The sequence below is a fragment of the Pistacia vera genome, unplaced genomic scaffold (genome assembly GCF_008641045.1).
Source record: "Pistacia vera cultivar Batoury unplaced genomic scaffold, PisVer_v2 Contig890, whole genome shotgun sequence".
In the NCBI taxonomy this organism is placed as follows: Eukaryota; Viridiplantae; Streptophyta; class Magnoliopsida; order Sapindales; family Anacardiaceae; genus Pistacia; species Pistacia vera.
The window spans coordinates 187,329-214,090 of NW_022196768.1; positions in this window are offsets into that span (position 1 = coordinate 187,329).

A 26,762-nucleotide genomic window follows, 5' to 3' on the forward strand; every position below is an offset into this window, starting at 1 on the left:
TTCTGTTTTTTTCTTTTTTCTTTTTTCTTATTCTGTTTTTTGTTTCTTTTCTCTATATTTCTTTCTTTCTATTCTTTTCTTTCTTTTCTTTTCTTTTCTTTTCTTTTCTTTCTTTTCTATTCTTTCTCTTTTTTCTTGCCGATCGGACTTGGTTGAGTCATGGATTTGGAACCCTGGCCGTGTGAGTGTATTCTCTAATTCTGGGTATAGTCCTCATCCACATGCACTTCTAACGGACTGTACAATTCTTCTTTCTGAATTTTGAGGCCGCTCACTAAAGGCGGCGTGCATGCGGGGTTATGTCACTCACGGTTCCCCATCGCAACAACCTTCTCTTCTTTTATCTTTTTGCACTTCTTTGAATAAAATTTCAGATTTGAACTTCTTTAATATTCTCATTTCTTTCTATTTGCTCTTTAATGTTCTTTAATGCTCTTATGAGTATGTATGCATGTAGATGGACTCATGCTTACTATTCTTTTTAAATTCACATGTTTGGATGCAATAATGCAATATGGAATGTGAACATGTTATTCTCTACCATCTACAAACTCATCTCAAGATAACAAATAATCATACTCATACATGCACTTCTCTTTGACATTTCATCAAACAATTTATATGCACACATCAACTCTAATTTGGCTACACTTCTGCCTCTCTTCTAAGCCACCAAAATTTGGAATAAAACACACCAAGATTAACATCAAACCTGTCCAGGATTCACACTCCATAAATTCTACTCCAATTCTTCCATAATTCATCCAAACTCTCATCAAACATCAAGTACACAAACACTACTTCCCATGCATAAATTATAACCATCATTCAACATCCATTTCATCAACAATTCTTCATTAATAAGCACATACATGCATAAAATAAATTCTCTACACAATATTACTCCAATCATAACTAGGGTTGGATTTATTTACCTTAGATGTGAGCAATCCAACATTTTAGTAGTCTTCTTTGATCCAACTCTCTTTCTCTTAAATCCTATGAACACAAATCATAAGAATTCAACACTTTAAAAATTAAAACTCATATCTTAGTGCAGGGATCTTACCTAAGGATGCTTGGGATTGAAATTCCACTAAAAATAACCCAAAATCTATGAATTTCCCTTGAAAAAGAATTGAAGAAATTGAGAGAATTTCGGGATGAAGGAGGCGTGAAAGAGGAGAAGAAATGGCTAAGGTTTCATTCTTCAACTCTTAATATAACAAAATATTATTTATAGTTTCCCATTTTACCCTTGCACTTTCTATGAAATTTCATCTATGTCCCTCAATCAATTACCATAATGCCCTCATTTTTATTGCATTCTCCATGAAATTCTATCTCTTTTCACTCCTCACATTTTCAACTAATTATGAGTAAAAAGACCATTTTACCCCTAATAAAATTTTAAGGGATTTTCTTCACACTTGTTCAAGATAACTTTAACAAAATTCAACTAAGGGTATTAGGGAATAAGTAAAGCTACGTACCTCAATGTGGGCGTTACATTCTACAAGAGGCACAATTATGTTACCAAATAACACAAGAATAGAGAGTGTATTACCGAATTACTTCAAGCAAAGTTCATTATTCAACAATTGTGTTAGTGCATTCTCTTGATTCCGTAATCCTTGGATTGGTTAATGGCACAAGAAGGCGATCACCATCCATTTCATCATCAACAATTAACAAATATAAATATTTAATATCTTATGGCATTAACTATCTTACTATATTAACAAACGAAAATAATAAAACATTTAAAATATTATTGTAACATGATATCTTTAATTTCATATCCAACCAAGTCTGAGTGCATATCAAAGATTGTGCATTATCTAGTCGAAGTGAGCTTCCATATTTATTGAGCACTTTGCTGCCAATACTAAAAAGGGACTCTAAAGCAACAGTTGTTATTGGTATACTCATGATATCATGAACCATCAAGGCAAGTATCGGATAACGATCACAATTGTTCTTCCAATGGTCGAGGATATCCATATTGTGATGTTTGATACAATCAAACTTTGGCTCTCCCAAATAAAGATCAAATTCAAACTTCTTAATAGCACTAAAATCACTCTTGTAGTAGTCAAATTCTTGCACCATTTAAATATTGAAATTTCAAAAGCAAAAATTACACAATAAACAATACTTTATTAATCACAAGAATATAAAAATGTATAGTCACTTACACAAATATCATCATCTGTAAGGCTACTAGGATCACTAGTCACACTTGAAAGGATGGCAAAAACTTCTTTGGAACATTGAACCTCATAAGCTTCAAAAAGCTTATACAATTCCTACTTAAAACCTCCAATTTTCTTTGTGTAATAGTTAAGTCATCAACTTTTTTGTAACAACTCCACAAATTGAAACTTGAAACTGTTAAGATAAGTACCCTACATCCAATCTAATTGTAGTAATTCACTACTGGTAAAAACATGTTGACATTAATAAAAGGCAATTTGACTATATTATGTCTAACTTTATTATGTAAATTATATTTCGCATATGTTATAATATATGTCCTTAGAATGCTAGAATTGTGACGAGGGTATCAAGTGCTTTAAATCTTGATTGTAAGAACCCTATGATCACATTAAATGGCCATTTTAGAAATAATTCATAGCCCTAGTATTATCCTAAAGTAAGAGCACAAATAATACGATAAGACTATCATAGCGTTGAATGACCCTATTGAAAGATAATAATAGATCTTGCATGTTAAAGTTATTTGGTGACAACTTGGTGCAACGCATAGGTGCTTGCAGTTGGCAAGTTCATTGGACTGATGAACCGGAGGATTTCATATAAATGGTAACCCCAATGTTTATGGAATATATCCTCTAACGGATAGTGGTGCATGTGATCCTTAGACTTAAGATCACCAGAGCGCCATGTGTAAATATCAGTGTAGTTTGACACTGGCCCAATGTAGTCCTATTTAGGGTTATCAATACGAGATTGATTGACTACATTGAGAAATACACTATGGCTATGGTGGATCGACACAAGAATCATCACTCTTGGGTACATGAGAATTTATCTTGGTGAGTAATTTGGTAAATAACAACGACTACAAAATTGTGGCCACAATGGAATTGAGTTGGTGCTCAAGTTTGATTTTATCAAGTCGTTAGTTTAATTACCGAATACGAACATATCAAGTTAGTATATTTGAAGTTGACATTATTTTTGTACTTCAAACCTTAATGAGATAATAGTTGATGAAATGAATCAATTGCACGATAACCATACCGTTGACAGGTAGCTGATACGTTGAATTTGAATATATCGGGTGGCCATGATGTCTGGCTGAGGTCAATCAAGGGCGGTGTATAATGGGACAATTGATTGAGTGTCAATTACGATATTATCCATTGTCGATATGATAAGGGGCATATGGGTCACTTAAAAGACAAATCAAAGAAGATTTGAAGTAAGGGCAATTTCGTCATTTCAAGGTGAAAGGATATTTTGGTAATTCTTACGGTGCAATTAAATTTATTGAAAGTTGTCGCCTAAAAGGTTGTTGCCTATGTCCAATTTTAATAAGATTACACACACACAGAGAGAGATATATATATTAAAAGAATAAATTATCATTATTTAAATTAATATATTGGTGTATATGCATTTTAAATAGTGAACTATTATTGTATGATTAAAGCAATAATAATAAAATACCAAACTGACCTTTTCTTGGACACTAAGTAAAGTCTAATTATTTATTTATAAATAATGGATATTAGTGGGAATATTCATAGAATATGCTAAGGGAATATTAGCGTTAGGGTTTGCCTATAAAAAGGGGTCTTAACCTTTATTTCCCAATTAGCTTCTTCTTGCCTCCCAAGCTAAAGTTGTAGAGAGCAAATTTCTTATAAAATTTTCTTCCCTTTTTCCTTCTTTGAACCTTCACTCTCAAACTAGCAAATTGATCGTGTGGGTATTCTTGTCTTTGTGTGGATCATCGGTCGTTCACTTCTCCTCTTGAAGTGGTAATGTTTTCTACAATTAAAATCGAAAGAGCCTCCAATAGAAGGTTTGATTATAACAATTCTTTAATCTTTTATATATATTTGTTTTGAATGGGTTATTAACATCAATCTACAATCCGGGATTAAATGGGTTTAGAATAAAAAAATTTGTTTATTATTCCACACTTTATTCGATTAAATCCCTTAGAAATGTGGGTCAAGAATAATTACAATAGCTAACACAACACTATAAGAATCCTAATATTTTACAAATTTTGGTTTCATTTGTTTTGTCATGCTACTAATAACTTCATTCTCATTCTCCATCTCTTCATTTAAATGCAATTGAATTTTCCACACATTTCAAGGGTACAAGTTTGTTGTGGAGTATTTGGAACCCAAAAAAGAAGTTGTTATATCATAAAATGGTTTCAAGAACTTGCATATCCTCTCCCTTTTATCCCATTCCTCATCTGATCGACAATATTTATGACTGTGATCTATAAAAGACAAATGGACAAACACAAGACAATATATTAACGCACTTTCAAGCATTAAAAAAAAAAAAAATTCATCTAGTGAGAACATCCATTAGCAGTCCTTTTAAGCTTCTTACAACAATTTATTCAACAAGTTCTCCAAACTTGATTTCTTTTACCCTGAGTTCCTTTAATATGTTTCACACTTTCTCGGATCTTATGTAAAGCTACACTAGGAATTTTTAACCTTTTTTTAACGATAAGATTCAAGATACGTGCACAACATCGCACATGAAAAAAAATCGACACTACATAACAAAACATTTTGTGCATAAAGTTGGCTCTTAAAAATATCTTCCATCTTATCATTATTACTTGCATTGTCCAAAGTAAGAGAAAAAATTTTCTTTTCAATTCCTCATTCTTTTAAGAAACCATACTTTTTTTTACCAAAGAACCCCTGAGTGTAGAGGAGGAATATAGCAAAAGTTGAGAATTTTACTTTGTAACACCCAATTTTCATCTATGTAATAAATCGTTAAAGAAATATACCCCTCAGACATAGAAAAAGTCCATATATCAGAAGTTCAAGCATATTCTACTAGGAACCCTCCCTAAAACAAGCTTACTTTTTTTCCTTCTCCCTTCTATATATTTTAAAGCAATACACCTTAGCACTGTTCCTAGTATAAGACTTAACTTCATGATTCAAATAGATATTGACATCCCTAATTCCTTCATGCTCCACTATTGAATATGGATAATTTTGTTTAATAATTCCTATTGACATATGTTGACATGCGAATATGAAATGTTGATATTCTATTTCCTTACCCAGGAAGATTACAAACATTAGTATGAGATATTCCATTTCCTTACTTAGAGTGGTGATATTGTGTTTTCTTACCTAGAGAGATTACAAATATTATAACAATATTATGTTTTCTTACATAGTTACTGTACTTTTGTATAGATAGGTTGATTCAATTGAATACAATTCTTCTCTCTCAAAGATATCTCTCGGGTATGCTTCGACTTTCTTTAATTGTCTCTCTTGCCCTCTCAAAGATATATGTCGGGCATACTCCGACTCTCTTCAATTACCGCTCTTGCCCTCTCAATTCTGACATGGTATCAGAGCATATCTCTTAGACATACTCTGGTTCTCTTCAATTGTCTTTCTTGCCCTCTCAATTCTGACATGGTATCAAAGCCCTAGTTTAGGACAATGAGTAGCTATTTATCTGGTGGTTGTATGCATTTCTAAGAAAATTTTGTCAGCAAGATGATAAATGTCTAAGGAGGTTGAGTTTTAAGTGGGATCGTTTGTGACCCTTCTAGTGTTTCCTAAGAATATCCTCATGCATATTGAATCATTTTCAGCACTTACTACTATCCCACATCTAATGACAGATAATATTCATATCTACTACGCAAGCTTAGAGTTTATGACTTATACAAACCACAAGCTCGAAGAGGAGTGTTGACATGCGCATATGGAATGGTGATATTATATTTCCTTACCAAGAAAGATTACAAACATTATTATGAGATACTACATTTTCTTACTTAGAATGGTGATATTGTGTTTCCTTACCTAGAGAGGTTACAAATATTATGTTTCCTTACATAGTTACTGTACTTTTTGTATAAATAGGTTGTGTATTATGTTTCCTTACAAATCTTATGCTAAAGAGATCCGGAGTATGCTGAAGAGATATGCTCTGAGACAAATATTATGTTTCCTTACATAGTTACATAACAATACACAACAACTCAGTACAAAACAATTCAATTCAATTGAATACAATTCTTCTCTCTCAAAGATATCTCTCGGGCATACTCCGACTCTCTTCAATTGCCTTTCTTGCCCTCTCAATTCTAACATGGTATCAGAGCATATCTCTTCAGCATACTCCAGATCTCTTCAATTGTCTTTCTTGCCCTCTCAATTCTGACACCATTTTCTCACAATAAGTCTCTTGACAAATCCTTTTATGTCGAAATTTATTCTCATAATCAATCATTAATTGATCTACATCAATGTTAACACGTTTAGGACAATCTTTCATGTGATGCTTCATATTTTTAGTCCTATGAGAGGAACTACCATATACATAAGATTTACTGCACCTTAAACACCTTGCTCTCTCATTCTCATTCTCATAAAAAATGTTTCAACTTGATTCCAAACATTTGAAGTTTTACATTTATTTTTAGAAGTAGTACTAGTACTGGTAGGAGGTTCCATTACAATACAACCATCGTTGCTTTCTATCATATTTACCGTATTTGTACAATCCTCTATGTCAATGGTGTTAAATTTTCAATAAATACCCTACACAAAGAAAAGACAAAAAAAAAATAATAATAATAATAATTAAGTATAGATAGGATGTATATAACAAATGTATCCCGATTGCCCAGACTCCAAATTTAACAATGTACACCAAACACGAACTTCTAAAAGCCAAACACATAGATTTTCAACAAACCAAACATATATAGATTTTCAACAGAGGTCTAAATCCATGAGTACATCCCAAATATCCCACCTAAGCCTTATTATGATTTATGATAACTATTGAAGCCAAACTTTTATTAAGACCAAAAACCAGTTAATACCAAAACATTATTAGAACATCCAGACCACTAGATAAATGCAAAAGCATTGATCATGAACAAAATAAGGTTCTATCTATCCCTCTAGACAACTGACCAAACATATAAGGTTTGTATATCACAAGGTTAGCTCCTAGCGAATAAAGATACTTAAAATGGAAGAAAATTTGGAGTTAACAGTAACTCAACTTATTACAATTTTAATCACTGATACCTCAAAATTAGCTCTACATCGATCAAATGTACTTAATTACTTATTGCTCTGAGGATCAGAATACTCATAAACCTGAAATAGGTCTTTCCATTTAATGATATCAAGGCTCAGAAGTAAAATCCCTAAATGTATGTAATCCACCTACCTAGTAACGATAACAAAATACAATTTGAAAGGTACTTGTAACAATGCCCTGCTTGGTTGGTAGGAAACCGCATAATTTCCTTATCATAATAAATAAATTTTGCATATAAATAATTGAAAATGTAGGAAAAAAACTCTCTACATAATTTCATTCTCATTTTTCTTCTTATTAACTTTCTGATTACAGTTCTCAACCCATCAAGGAACAAAAAGATGTTAGTAAAATATAAAACTACCTAGACTTGAGAGGAGAACCAACTGGAGGAGGATCGGACTTGAGAGGAGAACCGACTGCCGACGAGGATCGGAGTTTAGATGATGATCGACGATGAGTGATGCTGGTGACGGATTTCTAAGAGTTAGACTATGAGAGACATGAGAGAGCGGGCGCGCAGCGGCAGTTGGGTTAATATGAGAATGATAAGAGAAAATATTTGTAGTATAATTAGTCAATTAGAAACCTCAATTCCTTTTTTTTTAACGGGTATACCTGATCCACCTGCCAAAAAAAAAAAAAAGGAGGGTTGGGTACGGGACTGTTCCCACAGATCCTAAACATATTAATCCGTACTCGCTTAAAATACATGGGTGGGTATAGGTGGACCTACCAATACAATACCCGTTTTGTCGGGTCTATTTATAATTTGTATCACAAATCATGAATTTGATAAAATTATAATAAAAATACTTTAATTTTCCAAATTAATGATTTAATTCTTTAATTGTGTGTATCTACTACGTTTATTATTACAAAATTAAAATAAGAACTTGAATAAGTTAATAAAGATTAAGTTTTAAAGGGTATTATTGGAATTTAAAAATTAGCATAGAGATATTTTTGGGAAGTCATTTAAGACAAACTAATAAGTCTTTATTCTAAAATTAAAGGCCTAAATTTTTAGCCCCTGTTTGTTACACTATTTTAAATCATTTTTCTGTTATCCTATTTGGATTAAAAAACAGAATATATGTTTGTTTACTTTTTGGGTCAATTCATTCAAAAAATCAATCCAACTCAAATAAGATTTTTTGTCTCAAAATGAAAAGTGGATGGGATTTATTTTATATTATCCTATTCTATTCAACTCAAAATATTTTTTCAGCTCTATTTAACTAAAAACTAAGATTGTTTATGAGCCGAGCTGAGCCGAGTTTCTAGCTTAACAAACTCGGCTCGTGAAAGGGAAGGGGAAAACGAGCTCAAACCGAGCCAATCAGAGTCACAGAATTCTTGGCTCGACTCAGCTTGTTGAAGAAGGAAGCCGAGTTCGAGCCCAACTTGTGAGCCAACCTAAAAAATGCAATTTAAAAAAAAAAAAAAAGTTAAGACCAAATTTCATGCAATTCAACCCATTTCCTATCCCGATACATTACACAACAACTGAAAATCTTTTAAAAAATAAGCATCAAAAGAAAATGCGATTGATTCCTTTCTTTAACACTAAAAGTGAGGTTTGACTGGGAGTAGGATTTAATTATGGTAGGTGAGTTTGGAGGTTGGGTAATAAATTTTGCAAACATGAACAATGTTTAAATGTACTGTAGATTGATTTCTTTCTTTAACAATATTATTTGCTTTATTGTTTATCAAATTTGAACAACACTTTGCTTGACTTGTTTGGCTTTTTGAGTGGTTGTCAAACTGCATATCGTATCATATATCAAAAACTTAATTTTTTTAATCGTGTATCACGTATCGTATTGTAGGATACGCCTTTTTTAAAAAAATTAAAAAAATAATTAAAATTTTCTAAAAATTAATATCATCCCCAAAATTAATCAAAGAATTTTGTGGTATTATTGATTTTAAATTATAGTATTACATAATCAAAATTAATCACAAAATTAAAAATCTATATGGGCAACACATGTTCTTGTTCACTTTCTCCATAAAAAATAGGTAAATTTGGGCAGATTTTACTAAACAGGGTTGGGTGAATCGGTTTTGGCCCGAATTAATAAAGTCGTATCGATTTATATCAATATTTTTAAGGATACGAACGGATATGTATTGTATCGTAGGATACATATCAATGTATCGAAAGGTTTAGGATACACTCTCTGATACGTATCGTTGCAATCTATATCGAATCATATCGTATGATATATATCAAGTATCGTAGGATACTAATAACTATGCTTTTGACTGCTCTACCCTTCCTCCCATCTTCTTCTTCTTTTTCATGTCCCCCTCCTCTACCACCAGCATCTTCACTGAAATTTCACTCCTTTTCGGTAGCCAACATCTCCCAATTGATAGCCCTTCCACTCTCCTCACCCTTTCCAACCATCTGCCCGCCAACAACTACCCCTAACAGCCAGATTTGCGCCTCCTCACCCATTCAAGTCCCTCAATCGTGCAACTTCCTCCATCATAGTAGCACGACAAACCCTTCCACCCTAGTCGATGAACTCCACAACATCCACCATCTGCACCTTGCCTCGTTGTGCCTGTTTCGTGCGGCCTCCACTGCTCCCGTTGTCACTCTACCCACTGTGAAGCAGATGGGATTCATGGCGATGAGACAAATGCAAAACACGCTGCGACGTGCCGAGTTTCTACTTGCTTTTAGTGTGATTTGGCTTGGATTCGTGTAACAACTTCTTTCTACTATCATATTCATAAAATATATCAATAAAAAGACAAGTATATTTATCAAAATAGTTGGGTCCAAAATTTTCTTTACTTAATAAATACATTCTTTACATAGTACAACATCATTTGTACAAAAAGATTCTAAAAAAAACAGTGGATAGTGCAGCCAAGTCTCCTCGCTTGCCGACGTCCATCCAACCAGGTCCTCACCTATGTCCTGTACAACAAAGAAAACAATGAAGTGAGAACAAAGATGCTCAGTAAGTAAATCTTCTACTCTATAATCCCCGTGCATTACTCATCAATTCTTTTCGTACTCTTGTCACTTTCTCTAATTCTAGTTCTCACTATTCTTTTCTTTCTTTCTATTCTCATCACCCATGGAGAATATCATAACTATGCATGGATGAGACACTAAAGCATAACAATGCATTTTCTTTCTTTTCTTTTCTTTCTATTCTTCTCTTATTCTTATTCTCTGTCGGTCTTGGTCGATGCATGGATTCAGACCCTTGACCATGTGAGTGTACTCTCTTTCGTGTATAGCTCTCTCCGCATATATTCTCACAGCTATAAATTCTGTTTCTCATTCTTATTCCGCTCTCTCATGGCGAGAGTCGCTCTCTCTCATGGCGGTTTCATGGGGTAACTCTACACTCACAGGTTCCCCATCACACGACCTATTTTCTTTTCTTTTCTGTAGCACTTAATAATCATTTAATTCTCTGTGCTAATTCTTTCTTTCTTTCTCTTTATTCTACTAAATTGGTTCTTTTCTTTATCTCTATTCATGAGTGTTTCTTTCATTTCTCATATTTCTTTCTCATGTGATTACTCAATTAACATATGCATATGGATGGCTCATGCCTAAACTCTTTCTTATATGCATCATGACATGCAATATGCTATTGTGCTAAAGTAAGGTTCTCTACTTCTACCATGCTCTTTTAGGCATTTCATCAAACAATATGTGTGCATACATAAACTCTATTCTATTTTTAATTATACTTCTTTCTTAATCATCCAAAATAGGAGTTCAACTCCTCAAATCATCACACATCCTTCAAAGAAAACACACTTCAATATTCCTCTCAAATTCTTCTAATTCCTCTCATATTTCTCACCAAAATTTATCAACACAATCCACCCTACTCATGGTGGATTCTTTCATAAAACACATTGAACTCATTCATGAATTCATCAACTCATTTCAAACTAGAAATTCAGCATTAAGCATATATAAAAAATCTCTACACATCATTCAATCATGCAATTCACAACTTAGGTGGATTTACTTACCTTAGGCTCAAGTAGAATCCACTTAAGCTCCCTACTCTTGATGGCTTGATACTTTCTCTTAAACCTTCAACACAAACTCAATAAGGATCCTACTCTTTCAACAATAAAATTCACATCTAGAGTAAGGATTCTCACCTTTAAGTGCTTAGGATCAACTTGAATCAACTTCTAGTCAAAAGCTCTTCAAAGGTCCTTGGAAAATTGAATGAAAGTTTGAGAGAATTGAAGGATGAAAGAGGCGGTGGAGAAGAATGAATGAAAGGGTTTCTAAAGCTAAACCCTTAATATCTCATATTTTCTCCACTCTTTCCCAATATACCCTTGCTCCTTCTTTGAAATTCCATCTATGACCTTTAATTCTTTGTAAAAACATCCCCATTCAAACTATTCTCCATGCAATTTCCTTGCATTTCACTCCCCACTTTTCCTACTAATTAGGGGTAGAATGGTCATTGAGTCTCAAAATGAAAAATTCTCTAAATCTCAAGGGAAAATTTCAGCCGAGTCTTCACCGCAGCGAAGCTATTTCTTCACCTCGGCAAAAACTCACAGCAGCTGCACGGGGGTTGTAGCACTTCATCGCCGCGGCGAAGCTTCTTCTTCACCCCAGCGAAGACTGTAACATCAAGATTTCGCCAAGTCTTACAAATTTTCAAGGCAATCACTCAACCAAACCAATACACCCTTTCAACTGAGGGTAAACCAAACAATATTAACAACATACAGACTCAAATGAGGATAAATCAATAAATATTCAAGCCATTCATCAAATCTTAACTACGTACCTCAAGTGGGGCATTACAATTCGTCAGCGAATGGATTTCAGATTTAGTCGCTTTTTTAGGGATTATAACATTAGGGGGTTGTTTGTTATTTTTGCAAACTTTTTGTTTTAACAATTTTAGTTTAATCCCCCATACTTTAGAAACCCCTAAAACACCCCTAATAATTTGATCCTACCTTAGCTCGCGAGCCTACCGAGCCGAGTCGAGGCAGACTCAAACTAGGCTTGTTCTCTCTCACGAATCGAGTCGAGTCGGCTCGATTCCAGACGAGGCAAGTCTTTAACGAGCCATACTCAAGTCGAGCCGAGCTGAGCCGTCGAGCGAGCGAGCGACTTGCCTCATTGAACGGTCCTACTTAAAACAATTGCCTTTCACTCCTTCCAATCAAAAAATTAATCCACCCAAGACCACCATCGCCTGCCAGCCGTCGTGGCCGAAACGACGCATAATCGGTCGAATTTGGCTGGTTGTGCATTGATCTTGCCATTTTTTGCCACATCTACGGCCAAATCCAATCGTTAACGGCCATATCATTATAGCTGTTGACGACGGCCAGATTTTGGCTATCGTTTATCGCCATATTTTGGCTGTTAACGATGACCAGAGATATAACCGTCAACTATGGCCAGATTCTAGTCATAGATTTGGTCGTTTTCGACCAGATCCATCTGTCCATAAGTGGCCATATTGGCACACCACTGGCCAGATCCAGTCGATCGTGCACGATTCCAACGACTGTCAGCTGTCGTTCAGCTGTGGTGGCTGACAGCCAACTGTCCTCTTGGGTGGCTAGGGTGTTTTAGTTAATTTTTTTAACTTTTATTGTGTGGGTGTTTAGCTAAATTAACAAATATAGGAGATTAAAAAAGAATCTAAAATATTTTAAGAGAATTTACCAAACAACTATTCAACATTTTATCAAACGCTGAATATACTTCTAAGATATTTCACCAAACACATTTTCAGAATTTGATCCAATTCAATTTAATTCAACTCAGCTCAACTTAAAATAGTTTTTCAAAATAACATTTTTGAAATAATCTACCAAACAGACCCTTAGCTTTTTTCATTAAGAAGAATATGATTGATTCTCAGTGTTAAGTGGTGAAACCAAATAACCAATAAATATCTTAATATAAAAAATTCACTTTCTCTAAAAGTCTTCAGAGGTGAAAACAAACAAACTTTTCTTCTATAATATTAAAAATAATTATTTTTATTACTTTTCTCCATGTTCATAATTCATATCTCGGTATTAGAAAGCACTTGAAAGTTATTTTTATATACACCATATACATTTTTGTCTTTATAAATGTGAAATTTGGGAGAATATCATAAACTATCCTTTTAAGGTTTCCAAATTTATTATACGGATGACAATTTTCACACTTTTTATTATCTGAACCATCAAAATTTGAAAACTTTATTATCGATATCCCTTTGCCCAAACTCCGTTATGTTGCCGTTAATGTTAAATGTGTAAAATGGTAACTTTCGTCTTATAATAAAGTGTTGGGGTAAAATGGTAACTTTAGTATCACAAGAATAAGAAAGTGTTTTGTAAACCTAACGCTAATGTAATAGAATTGAGGCCTGCAAAATTGGACACGATCTGATAACACGACAAGAACCCGTTCATTAAAAATGGGTCTGGGTTTGGGTTTAGCTTTACTTGGTTAGGTCATTAACAGGTCAATTCAATGGTAACCCGTTTCATAACAGGTTGTGTTTAGGTTTAATCTTAAAAAACGTTTGATCAATTTGACTTCTTAATTAAATATATTTTAGTAATTTTAGTAATAAAGACATTTTAAACAGTATAAAAGATAAGATGTAATATTCTGATTATTTATTTCATATTTTGAAATTTTAACCTAATTGATGTAGTACTCTTCCTAATTTTTATTATTATTTAGGGGACGTTTGGTTGGAGGTAATAAAAGATTACTAGGGTTATGTCATCTTATATTACTTGATTTCTATGTTTGGTTATCAAGTAATATAAGATTCCGGTATTTTTACATTACCAATAGTTGTTACTGTTGGTAATATTGGAGGTAATATGATTACCTCCATTTTCTTAGGTATTGTAAGATTACTAAGGTAATCTTATTTTTGTTACAATTCTATCCCTTATTAATAAAAATTTTGGACAATAATGCCCCTATTTTAAAATAAATTTACATTAATATATCATTTCAATTTTACCCTTGTCTAATTAAATTTTTGGACAATAATGCTCTTATATTTAAAACAAATTACAGACCACCACTGCCACCCATCCACCACCGCCGACAGCGGGCCAACTACCATGGAAAGTCGTCGGAGTCCCTAAAAAAGACCGAGAGGCTATGGGAGGCTTCGATATGGTCGTTTCCAGCTATATTGATGGCCGAAAACAACCATATCAGGCCAGAAACAATCAGATCTGGCCTGATATGGTCGTTTTCAGCCATAAATATGGCCAGAAACGGCCATATCGGAGCCTCGTAGTCGTGGTGAACTACTCACAACGACTTTCGGAGACTTCCGGCGGTGATTTGCGATAGCGGCAAGGGGTGGGGGTGATTTCATCATAAATTAAAGTTTTATATAAGCGGGGGTGTTTTAGATAATCTGAAATATTGGGGGTTAAAAGAAATTATTCAAAAATTGATAATAAAAATAATATTATATTAATATTTAAAAAGGGGACAATTCAGTAATTTAAATAACATACCACCAATTTATTCTCCCTAACCAAACATATTAATATAACATACCCATCAACTAACCAAACACATTTTCCTAAAGATTTCCAGTAATCTTCAAGGTAATATAAGATTCTAATAATCCAACATTCCCAGTAATTCAACATTCTCAGTAATTCAACATTCTTTGAACCAAACGCCCATTTACTGTAAAAAAAAATAAAAATAAATAAATAAATAAATAAATAAATTCTCATTTATTTTTCTCCTAATTCAATTAAGTAATATTACTTTTTAGTTCTTATAAATTTATGGAATTTGATGGTATGTCATAGTTGATATTTGTAAATGGTTTAGTGAGATGAAAGTTTAGTAGAAAGATAAATTATAGATACTTTATTCACTACTTTGAAATTTGAGAGTAAGACTTTAATATTGGATTTTCTTATATTATTAGTATGGTAAGAAAAAAAAATTAATAAAAAAGCGTAAATTATATATGACGTTTCAATATTTATGTGTTTAGCAATGTTTTAAATTTTATTAATCAACCAGAGCAAACTGGCCAAGTCTCAGGTTGACTGGGACAATCATTATGCTGATGTAATGATTGTCAGTCTGACAAAAATTCCATATTTCTCTGAAAAAAAAAATATATTCACAAAGCAGCAAACATCTATATGACAACCCCACGTTACAACTTACAATACACAATATATACAGAAAATGGTGAGTGAGGCATCATCATCAATACCCTGCTCTCTCCACCACATCAAGAAATCACAAACACATCTCCGCCGTCAAATTCCATTCTCCTTCACAAATACCCCATCACATGCTACCATCATGCAATGTAACCCCCCAATTCAATCTCTTTCACAAAAACAACAACCAGTAAAATAATAAACACAAAATCAAAATTATTAAGGTCGATCCAAAAGGCAAAACCCAAAACCTAAAATAAATCAAACACCAACAGATTTTCAAACTAAGCAGGTTTTCAATCGATCTAAAGATGAAATGAAGATGATTACCTCATCTCAAGCTGTTATGCCTAAAAAATACGAGGGATGACATCAGGTCCATTTAGCCCACAAAAGTCAGATCATTGAAACAACCACCGCCTGCGTCCGTTAGGATAGTGGGTGCGCGTCAGGCTAGTCAAGAGCTGTGGTGCTCCCACGTGTCCAATCCCTGCTCTAAATTGCGCAAATCACTCTGGAAGGTGGGCAATGTGACATAAAGAAGGATTTGCACGGATAATCCCACCAACTTACAAATTTAGTGATCATTACCTCAAGGCATCCTACTATAAAATGGGAGCTTCTCTCTCATTAAAGGGATTGGCATATTTTACACTTGATTAATTACTCTCTCTTTCCCTACAATTCTCAACATTTTATACCTTGTAACATTATTGTAAAGTCAGTCGGCTAAAAGCGACCTGACCTACATCATCTATATAAGCATCAGTGGACGTAGGACTTGCTACCTTAGCATCCGAATCACTTTAAAAACTGTCCCCATTGCATTTATTATCTCTTTATCCATTACATTCATGTGTGTCTTCTGGGTCCGCACAGCATTTCACACGTGCATTTCGTTGGCGCAAAAACGCGCATCAATAGTTTGGCGCTAGAAGAAGGGTCTGATTTAGTGTTCATCCTTCACCAGGAGAATTTCCAACTTACCGGTCCTACAGCAACAAATGGCACGCCAACCAGAACATGAGCAAACCAACCAGGGCACTGGGGGTCCTCCCCAAGTTCAGGGGGATGCTTCTTCCAAAAAACCTTCAGCCCCACAAAATGTTGTGGGAGATATCCCACCAAGTTCACAGCTTCAACCCGCTATAAGAAGCTACTTGGAGAAGTTTGACAATACTCTCCAGACAGTCAACCAATGGTTGGACCGTTTGGACTAAGGCGCGCCATCTAAGTCAACTGCGACTGTGCAACCGCCAAAAACGCCTGCAGGTCGTGCGAAAGCGCGGCAAAGGGAGATAGCCCGTACCGCGAGCACTGCAGCGCGTAGACGAAAGGGTAAGCAAGTGGCAAAAAGCAAGCCCACAGGCTCCAAAGGGCCAGTGAACACCGACCGCGTCCCAAGCAGAATACCAGTCTCGTTGAGACTCGGTGAAAAGACGCAGCCCGAGCTGTCTAATGCCACATCGCAGGTGCATATCCATACAAGTATTGGACGGGGCGATTCTTATCACCGCCAGCAAAGCAATCCTGATCGTCACCGTGCGAGAGGGTCCCACATTTCGCGGGGCGGTTCTTACCACCGCGAAGGTCGTGAAAATACCCCGCACCTTTCATCGCCATCACATGCCTCTAGTCAGCGTGTGTCAAGAATGGCTGGAATCGCCAGCCAAGGCGAAGAGGAACCCGACCTCCAGACATTCCTCAATCGTAACCGTGAGAATCGAACTCACATGGGTGAAAGTAACCCCCAAGCGGCTCCATTGTCGCAGATTGAGAAGCTGCAGCGAGCTCTTGATAGACTAGGAGCTCAACAAAATGAGCAGGGGCAGGTCGCATCTGCGTCCCCCTTCTCTCCCGAAGTCTTAGTCGCTCCACTCCCGCCAGGATTCAGGATGCCCGACATAAAGGCGTTTGATGGAAATTCTGATCCGCAGGATCATCTATATGAATTTAATAACCTGATGGAGCTTCACCAGGTCTCAGATTTGGTAAAATGCTGCTGTTTGGCAGTAACGCTGACCTCCCATGCCAAACGATGGTTCAGGTCGCTCCCAGCAGGGTCAATCAGTTCGTGGCCTCAGATGAGCATGACGTTCCTAAGGCATTTTCAAGCGAATCGGAAGTTTTCGACGTCTTTGAGCTACCTTAGCAATATAAGGCAAGAAAGGGATGAATCCCTCAAGTCTTACATTGATCGTTTCCACAGAGAACTCAACAAGGTGGCTCATACTCCCGAAGAGTCTGTTCGGACTCTCATCATAGCCGGGGTTCGCCTACAAACCGACTTGTGGAAAGAGTTACAAGCTGAGGACGATGTCTCCCTCACAGGATTCTACAACCTTGCAGAGAAATACCTCTGAATAGAAAATTCGTTGGCGGCATTCTGCCGTCGTGACCCCGGCGCATCGAGTGTGTCTAGTCGGGGGGAGAGTAGAAGAGCTGATCGCAGAGGGGATGCTAACGATCAGCGAAAAGGGAAGAAACCCCACTACGAGCACAAAAAATCCTATGCTCCTGTTCCTCGTCACGACCGTGACAGAATTCAATATACTCCACTGAATGTGTCTGTATCGGCCATTCTTGATAAATCCGAGGAGGCCAGTCTGCTCGGTGAACCAGAACCCATGAAAACTCCTACGACAGCCAGAAATAACAAAAAATATTGTCGCTTCCATCGGGATAACGGGCATCATACCGATGAGTGTCGAGCTCTAAAACAAGCAATCGAAGAGCTCATCAAGAAAGGGCACTTCAAGGAGTATATCGATGACTCTGCTCCCGCAAAAGAGAAGAGCCAAGAGGGGCAAAGGAGAAAGCATCGTGATCGCAGAGGGTATATTAGCGTTAACATAATCTTTGGAGGACCGCACCTCACGGGAAACAAGCAGGGTGCGCAGGAAAGGTATGCTCGCGAAGCTCAGCACGACCCAATCAGGGTGATGAATGCATCGCAACGACCACAAAAGGCTCGAAAAGAGGAGCCGATCGCCTTCTACGAGAAGGAGGCAGCTAGTTTGCATCATCCTCACGACGACACCCTTGTGATCACGCCCCTCATAGGGCACTATAACGTTCGCAGAATACTTGTGGACAATGGAAGTGCTGTGAACATTCTATTCTAGACCACTTTCGAAAGAATGAACTTGGACGAGGCCGACCTGAAGCCCGCCTTGATCTCTCTTTACGGCTTTACAAGGGAGCACCTGATCCCCAAAGGAACGATCCAGCTCCCAGTCACGCTGGGTGACTATGATGAGGTGACTAAGGTTACTGAATTCTTGGTCTTGGATTGCCCATCGGCCTTCAATGGAATCTTGGGGCGACCTCTATTGAGAAGCTTCAAGGCGGTCACTTCCATATACCATCTCAAGATAAAGTTCCCCACCCCAACGGGGATAGGGGACGTGAACGGATCGCAAAGCGCATCTCACGGCTGCTACATAAAAGCGGTACAGATGGCGTGTAAAGGAAAGGGCATTTCGCGATGTGTGCCCCGACAGGCTATGGTGATCAACCAAATCGAGCCACAGCCTGGCCCAGCAGAGGATAATATAGATCCTCGAATTCAGAAAACCCCTCCCAGTGGCCCATTGGGGATTTGTCCGAGGTATCAGCCGACCCGAAAGAGCTGAGCCGAGTGTTAAGGATTGGGAGCAGCCTCAATCCCCAGCTCGTGTCCGAGCTGATAAGCTTCTTGATAGAAAACATCGATGTGTTTGCCTGGTCGCACGCAGATATGGTCAGGATCAGCCGGGACATCATTTGCCATGCGTTAAACATCGACAACGAAGCTAAGCCAGTTCACCAGAAAAGAAGAGCAATGGATCCAGAGCAGTATGCCTCCTTGAAATTAGAAGTGGACAACCTCCTCCGAAATGGGTCCATCCGAGAGGCACTCTACTCGACCTAGGTTGCCAACCCGATTCTGGTAAAGAAGCCAAATGGCAAGTGGCGAACCTGCGTCGACTTCAGCAACCTTAACAAGGCTTGCCCTAAAGACAACTTCCCTCTGCCAATAATTGACCAGCTCTTAGACGCCACCTCGGGGCATGAGCTGCTAAGTTTCATGGATGCCTACTCGGGATACAATCAAATTCTGATGTATGGGCCAGACGAGGAGCATACATCCTTCATTATAGACCGGGGGCTGTATTATTACAAAGTTATGCCTTTCGGCCTCAAGAACGCTGGCACGACCTTCCAGCGGTTGGTTAACCGAATGTTCTCCGACCAAATCAAAAAAACAATGGAGGTCTATGTGGATGACATGCTGGTCAAATCCCAGGTCGCCTCAGAGCACATTGCGCATCTCGCTGAGATGTTTGACATCCTCTGGCTATATAGAATGAAACTGAATCCTCTCAAGTGTTCGTTCGGAGTATCGTCAGGAAAATTCCTAGGGTACATGGTTAACCAGCGAGAGATAGAAATAAACCCCTAGAAGATTCAAGCTCTACTCGATATGGAAAGCTCGACCAACAAAAAACAGGTCATGTGTCTTAATGGGCGAATAGCGGCACTTAGTCGCTTCATATCGAGGTTAACAGATCACTGCTTACCGTTCTTCAATGTCCTAAAGGCCAATAAGAAGTTCGAGTGGACACCCAAGTGCGAACAGGCGTTCCAAAGCATAAAAGAACACCTTGAGAAACCACATCTCCTGTCCAAGCCTTTTCCACAAGAAATCCTGCTTCTGTACCTGTCCGTCTCTCAGTTCGCTGTCAGTGTAGCTCTGATTCGAGAAGAGGAAAAGGCGCAATGACCAGTGTACTATGCGAGCAAGCGTTTAACGGATGCCGAAATGCGGTATCTGGAGATGGAGCGATTAGCCTATGCCCTGCTGATCGCCTCCAAAAAGCTGCGACCTTACTTCCACACCCATACTATCCATGTGATGACTAATTACCCACTCAGGCAAGTCCTTCAGAAGCCAGAAGCATTGGGTAAATTACTTAAATAGGCAATGGAATTGAGTCAGTTTGATCTTAAGTACAAGCCAAGATTGACTATCAAGGGGCAGGCAGTTGGTGACTTCATCTCAGAATTTTCCTATCTTCCAAGTGAGCAATAGCCTGGCGAAGCCATTCAGGAAAATATTCAAAACCTGTCGACTTGGAGCCTCTACATCGACGAGTCATTGAACAGGAAAAGGGTCGGTGCAGGTCTTTTTCTTGTGAGCCCCGAAGGGGCTCGCGTTCATGGCATTCTTCGGTTCGGATTTAAAGCAACCAACAATGAGGCTGAGTATGAAGCTCTGCTCGTCAGGTTGCGGTTGGCCAGAGAAATGGGTGCGACTCCATGCTGGTCGTCAACCAAATTTTGGGGGATATCAAGCCAAGGAAGAAAACATGGTCCGTTATCTAAAAGAAGCTAAAGCCGCACTCGAGCCGTTCAAACATTTTGAAATCACTCAGATTCCCAGAGACAGCAACTCTGTGGCAGACGCCTTGGTAAGGATAGCCTCGTTGTTGGACTCAGAGGCACCAGATAGCATTCTTATTCGGCTCGTCGAAGCCCCAAGTATCAGCCCGATTGAACAGGCTGTGAATGTGACGTATTCTGATTCCTGAATGACTCCCATTTTCCAGTACCTTAGGGATGGGATCTTGCCAGACGACAAGGTCGAGGCAAGGGTCCTACGAATAAGATCTGCTCGCTACACCCTCACCGGGGACTAGCTGTATAGGAGAGGATTTAGTGCCCCTCTCCTTTGATGTGTAACCAGCGAAGAAGTAGACTACATCATGAGGGAAATTCATGAAGGGATCTGCGATAATCACACCGCCGCACGATCTCTTGCAAACAAGGTTGTTCGTCAAGGGTACTATTGGCCCCGAGTTCAAGATGACGCTTACAACTTTGTCAAGAGGTGCGATAAGTGTCAGCGGTTCGCGAACATATCGCGAGCTCCCTCCCACGAACTGATAACCATGACTAGCCCCTGGCTTTTTTCCATGTGGGGAATCGATCTTATCGGTCCCATGCCAGTCAAGAAAGGGGGAGTCAAATATGTCGTGGTCGTGGTAGATTATTTCACCAAATGGGTAGAAGCCAAATCGCTAGCCGCGATCACGACCAGAAAACTCAAAGACTTCGTTTTCAGGAATATTGTGTGCTGCTTTGAAATTCCTCACACCCTCATTTCAGATAATGGAAAACAATTCGACAACGAGGAATTGAAGCAGTTTTGCGACGAGCTGGGCATCCATACGAAATTTGCCTCTTTCGCCAGACCGCAAGCAAATGGCCAAGTTAAAGCTGTCAACAAAACCATCAAGCACACTCTGAAGGCCAAACTTGGCGCAGCCAAGGGAAATTGGGCCGACGACCTCCCCAAAGTCCTATGGGCATATAGAACAACTCCAAGAACCTCCACCTCGAAAACCCCCTTTTCGCTGGCATACGGGTGCGAAGCAATGATTCCCGTTGAGGTAGGAACTGGTTCACTTCGGAGAGACTTGTACAATAAGGCCGACAACGAAGCACTCATAAGGGCGAGCCTAGACCTTGTTAAAGAACATCACAGCAAGGCTTCGCTAAGGATAGCAGCCTATCAGCAACGTACGAAGAAGTTCTTCAATTCAAAGGTCAGGCGAAGAGACTTCCAGGTCGGCGACCTGGTGTTAAAGGAAGTTCTTCTCGGAACCAGGGAACCAAGTGCGGGAGTTTTAGGGCCGAACTGGGAAGGTCCGTACCACATTGATAAAGTAATCAAACCGGAGACTTATCATCTCAAAAGGCTAAACGGTTCCAAGGTACCCCGAGCCTAGAATGCTGAGCACCTTCGGCCATACTATCAGTAATTTCGAACTCAGCTTTCCTTGTAAATTAATTTCTGATTTTTGTAAGTCATTTCTTTGTAAAATTTTATCTTGGGCGTTTGTAACAATCTTTGTGTGTGATCCTTTTCGTGCGAATGAGTCATGTTATCTTTGACTCAATGAATGTAAGCAATCAGAAAGTACTCATGTATAATGAAACGAACAGAAATTACATAAGTCAAAAATGTGAATTTTATTAATAAGGAGTATAGCAGGCAAAAAGATATGGTTGAGAACCCTAAATTGACTCCTAAAAAGGCGACCTCGACGTCCTAAGGCTGGTCGGTTAAAGGTTTGTCCGAAACATGTCCCGAACCACCTGCTTGGGAGGTCGCTGCTTCTTCATCCTCCCGCGCCATTGTCATAAGGGTTTCACGCCAATCCTCCGGGAGGTCGGACATGTCAAGTCACGGATTCCTCGGCGCAGGGCATAGATAGACTCGATCGCTCATTCGGCAGCCCTCTCCTCGACCTCCGCAGCCTGCTTCTGCATCTCTTCTGTCAAGGAAGCAACTTTCCCTTGGCTTTCCTGAAGTTCAACTTCAAGAGCTTGCCTTAGCTTCTCAAAAGCCTCTCTCTCCTGCTCTGCTCGCGCGACTTGCATGGAGGTCACTTTAAGTTCCTGATCCTTCTCCCCGGCTTACTTGGAGAGTCTAGCTATGGTCCTTTGTAGTTCCTTTATCTCTTCCCCCTGCTTCTCGAGCTGCGTCTTCTAGAAGTCAACTGTGGGAAGAGTCGCATCCTTTGCGTTCTGAAACCGGTTCGCCAATTCGGAAGATAAGTTTCTCTCCATTTCGGCAGCCTCCAGGCTTCACTTGAGCGTTGCGTTCTCTCCCTTCAGCGCGACACCCCCCCCCCCTTTGCGGCCCCCAGTTGAGCCTTCTCTAGAGACATTTGCATGGAAAGAAGGGCCTGCGAACAAAGAAAGATAGAGTTAGCCAATCAAAAGAAGCTAAGGATAGTCCTTGTCGAGGACAGTTTGCTCACCTTGCTTATGTGCTGGATCGACGTGGACATCAGGTCGAAGTCGCTAAAATTTGTGAACTGCTTGAATGATTCCGAGAGTCCGCATTCCAGTAAAGTGTAGAACATCGGCTGCAGATACTCCAGCAGGTTCCCCAGCGAGTCCAACACTGGGGTATCCGTCTTTGCACCTTCAGTAGTGGTCATGTCAACCATCGGTTCCTTTCTCGACCTTCTCCCGACGTCCTTCTGTGTCCTCCTTAGCTGCTCGCCTTTAGATTCGGTCTCTGATTCCTCGACCTGAATCTACTTCCTCTTTTTTCGCTGAGCCATCGTTTTCATCCTTGGACGAGCAGGCGACTGCTGGGAGACCTTCATGGTTCGCATTGGTGCATCTTCTGCCGGCTGCGGTTGAGAAGTTCTGGAAGGTCGCACCAGTTGGCCTGGGGTCGCACCCTCAACTGGGGCGATTGTTCGAGTAGCTTCGACTGCCTTAGCTTTCTTCGACCGAGGAAAATTGAGAGGCCTTCGTAGAGGCTGCTCTAGCTCCTTCGGTGGCATGGTTACTGCATGCAAGGCAAGGTTAGTGAAGGCATTCTATTCCACGACCAGGAAAAGAATCAGTTAGCAGAACTTACTCGGTGGAGGCTCTAACGACGCGCTTGCATTAAAGAAACCGTATTTTCGCAAATTCGCAGTCGTCACAAGTTTCTTCGCGTCGCGCTTGTCCTCAGGAAGGGAGCCGAAGTGCACGATTCTTCTCCTATCATGGAGCAGCCCTACTTCGATCATCTTGTTAACTATCAAAAAGAAAAAACCAGGTCGTTAGCGCGAACACACTTCGAACGAAATGAGTTCACCAAAGCAAAGCAGAAATACAAGCAAAGAGAAAAAGGCCTACTCAGTTTCTGGAAGCGGCAATGGCCATCGTGACGAAAGAAGAAAAACTTTGTTTCGTAGGCCCCCGCGTTGCTGAGATAACTGTGTATCCCGTCGGTAAGAGTAGGTCACCTGGACAAGTAATACGAATCCTTGTCCTTGCTCTTTTTTAGAAAATATGAGTAGCCGAGCTCCAAGGCGGTCAGCTCGCCCAATCTGTTTTCTTGGCACGTGATGTACATTACAACAGCAATGACATATGCGTTCGGGGTTAGCTACATCGGCGCGACCCCTAAGTGGTCCAAAAATGACCTGATGAAAGGGTGTAGGGGGATAAGTCCTCCACCCTTGATAATCCCCTCAGAGATCGTGTTAGAGTAAATGCCCTAGAGTCAATCAATTATTGTAGAATTGACTCTTTGTAATAATGTTCATTAATCAATAATAAAAGGCATTTTATTCTATATCGCGTAAATCATTATTATTGCAATATGTATTGATATATGTCCTTAGAATGGTAGAACCGTGACGAGGGTATCAAGTGTTTCAAATCTTGATAGTGAGAACCCTATGAGCACATATGGTGGCCATTCTAGAAACGTCCGTAGCCCCATTCATTATTCTGAAGTAAGGGCACGATAATACGATAAGGCTATCATAGTGTTGAACGACCCTGTCAAAGGTAGTGACTGATCTCACTTGTCAAGTTTGTTGGTGACAACCTGGTGCAACACATGGGTGTTTGTTGTAGGCAGATATACCGCAGCAAGTTCACTGGACTGACCCACCGGAGGATTCCATATGGATGGTAACCCCAGTGTCTATGGAACAATCCTCTAACGAATGGTGTGCATGTGATCCTTAGACTTGAGATCACCGAGCGCCTTGCATCGATTGGTACAGTTTGACACTAGCCTAACGCAGTTCTATTCAGAGCTATCAATACGGTGGTGATTGGCTGTATTAGGAGTGTATCAAGACTATGGTGGATTGACAGAGGATTCATCACTCCGGGTTGGGAGAAGTTATCTCACGGCGCAATCAGTATATGGCAATGACACTAAAACTGTGGCCACAGTGGGATTGAGTTGTTGCTCTATCCAGATTATAATACGGGTCATTGGTCCAAAAACTGAATATATAATATCGAGAGTAACCGAAAGTTGACACTATTTCTATGCCTTCATCTCTCGAGATAACGTATGATGAAAGGATCGAATTGTACGGTAACCATATCGTTGACAGTAGCTACTTTGTTGAATCCGAATCTATCGGGTGGCCATGATGCCTTGCTAGGGGCCAATCTTGTCTGTGTATAGTGAGACGATTAATTGGTGTCAATCGTGATACTATACACTGCCGATATGATGAGGAGCCTATGGGTCACACACATAGAAGTAATTTAAGATCCAAGAAGAAAAAGCGCGTTTTCGTCTTTGGGCGAAAGGGTATTTTGTAATTTACAGTGCAATTAAATTTGCTGAGGTCGTAGCCTTTATTTATTTGTTAGAAAATTAAATAAGTGAAATTCCGTTTAAATTATGTTCGCATTTATTTAAATAAATTATCATTTTGTTAAATGTTAATATATATTATAAATATTATTAATTGATTTTTAATTGAGATAATGATGAATTAAATTAAAAAATTCAATTGGGAGTGTTTGGCAACATGGGGTGTTTGGGTTGGATCCTAATCCCATTCCGGTGGGATAGGGACACTTAGTTTGCCTATAAAAAATGTGTGTGTGAATTAAATAGGGGGTTTTTAGTTCATTTTCAATTAAAAAAAAACCACACACAGCAGCCTTATTGAAATTCTCCCACGCCACTTCACTGTTTGATTGAAAGTCAAACTTTTTCTTTTGTTCTTCTTGATTTCTAAAGAGCCAAGGAGGATCTAGCAAATCCCTTCTTGGTTCTTGTTGATTGTCTTCGTGTGGACCTCTACGGTTCGATCCTACACTTGGATCGGTAGCAAACACGTTCAGAGACAATATTGGTGGAGCCTCCAAACGTGGGTATGGTTTCTCAAACCTTGAACTAATTTTCTACAGATTTGTTTATTTTAAATAAACTGTGATTTTTGTACCCGGATCTTGGTTCTAAGGAATGATCCATAGAGTTTATGTTTTTGTTTTCCGCTGCGTAACTGGGTCGTTTACTAACAGATCGCAGCCAGGCCGCTTGCTGGGTATCGCGACGAATACGTCAGGTCGTTTAAAACGTCCACCTCAATGCCGTATTGGCCTATTACCTTCTTGAGTTCTTCCTCGGTGAGTACCGAGAAAATCTCGAGAGGGATGCTAGGAGCCCCCTGCGGGGACAAGCTGGTTCCCTGCTCGGATCTGGTGGCTGAGGGGTCCATTTTGCCAGTCTGCAAAAGCGACAAGTAGAAGGGTTATTTGGCCTCCGTACGCTATTTTGTACGATGACGTGGGAGGAAATAAACTCCCTAAATCCCAAAGAAAACCCTAGCAGCATGATTTGAGCCGCCATTCGTGGCTCGAACGCAACGCAAACGTCTCGTCTCCAATAGGTTACCGGAAGACCGACGCCATTAACTCATGGAAGC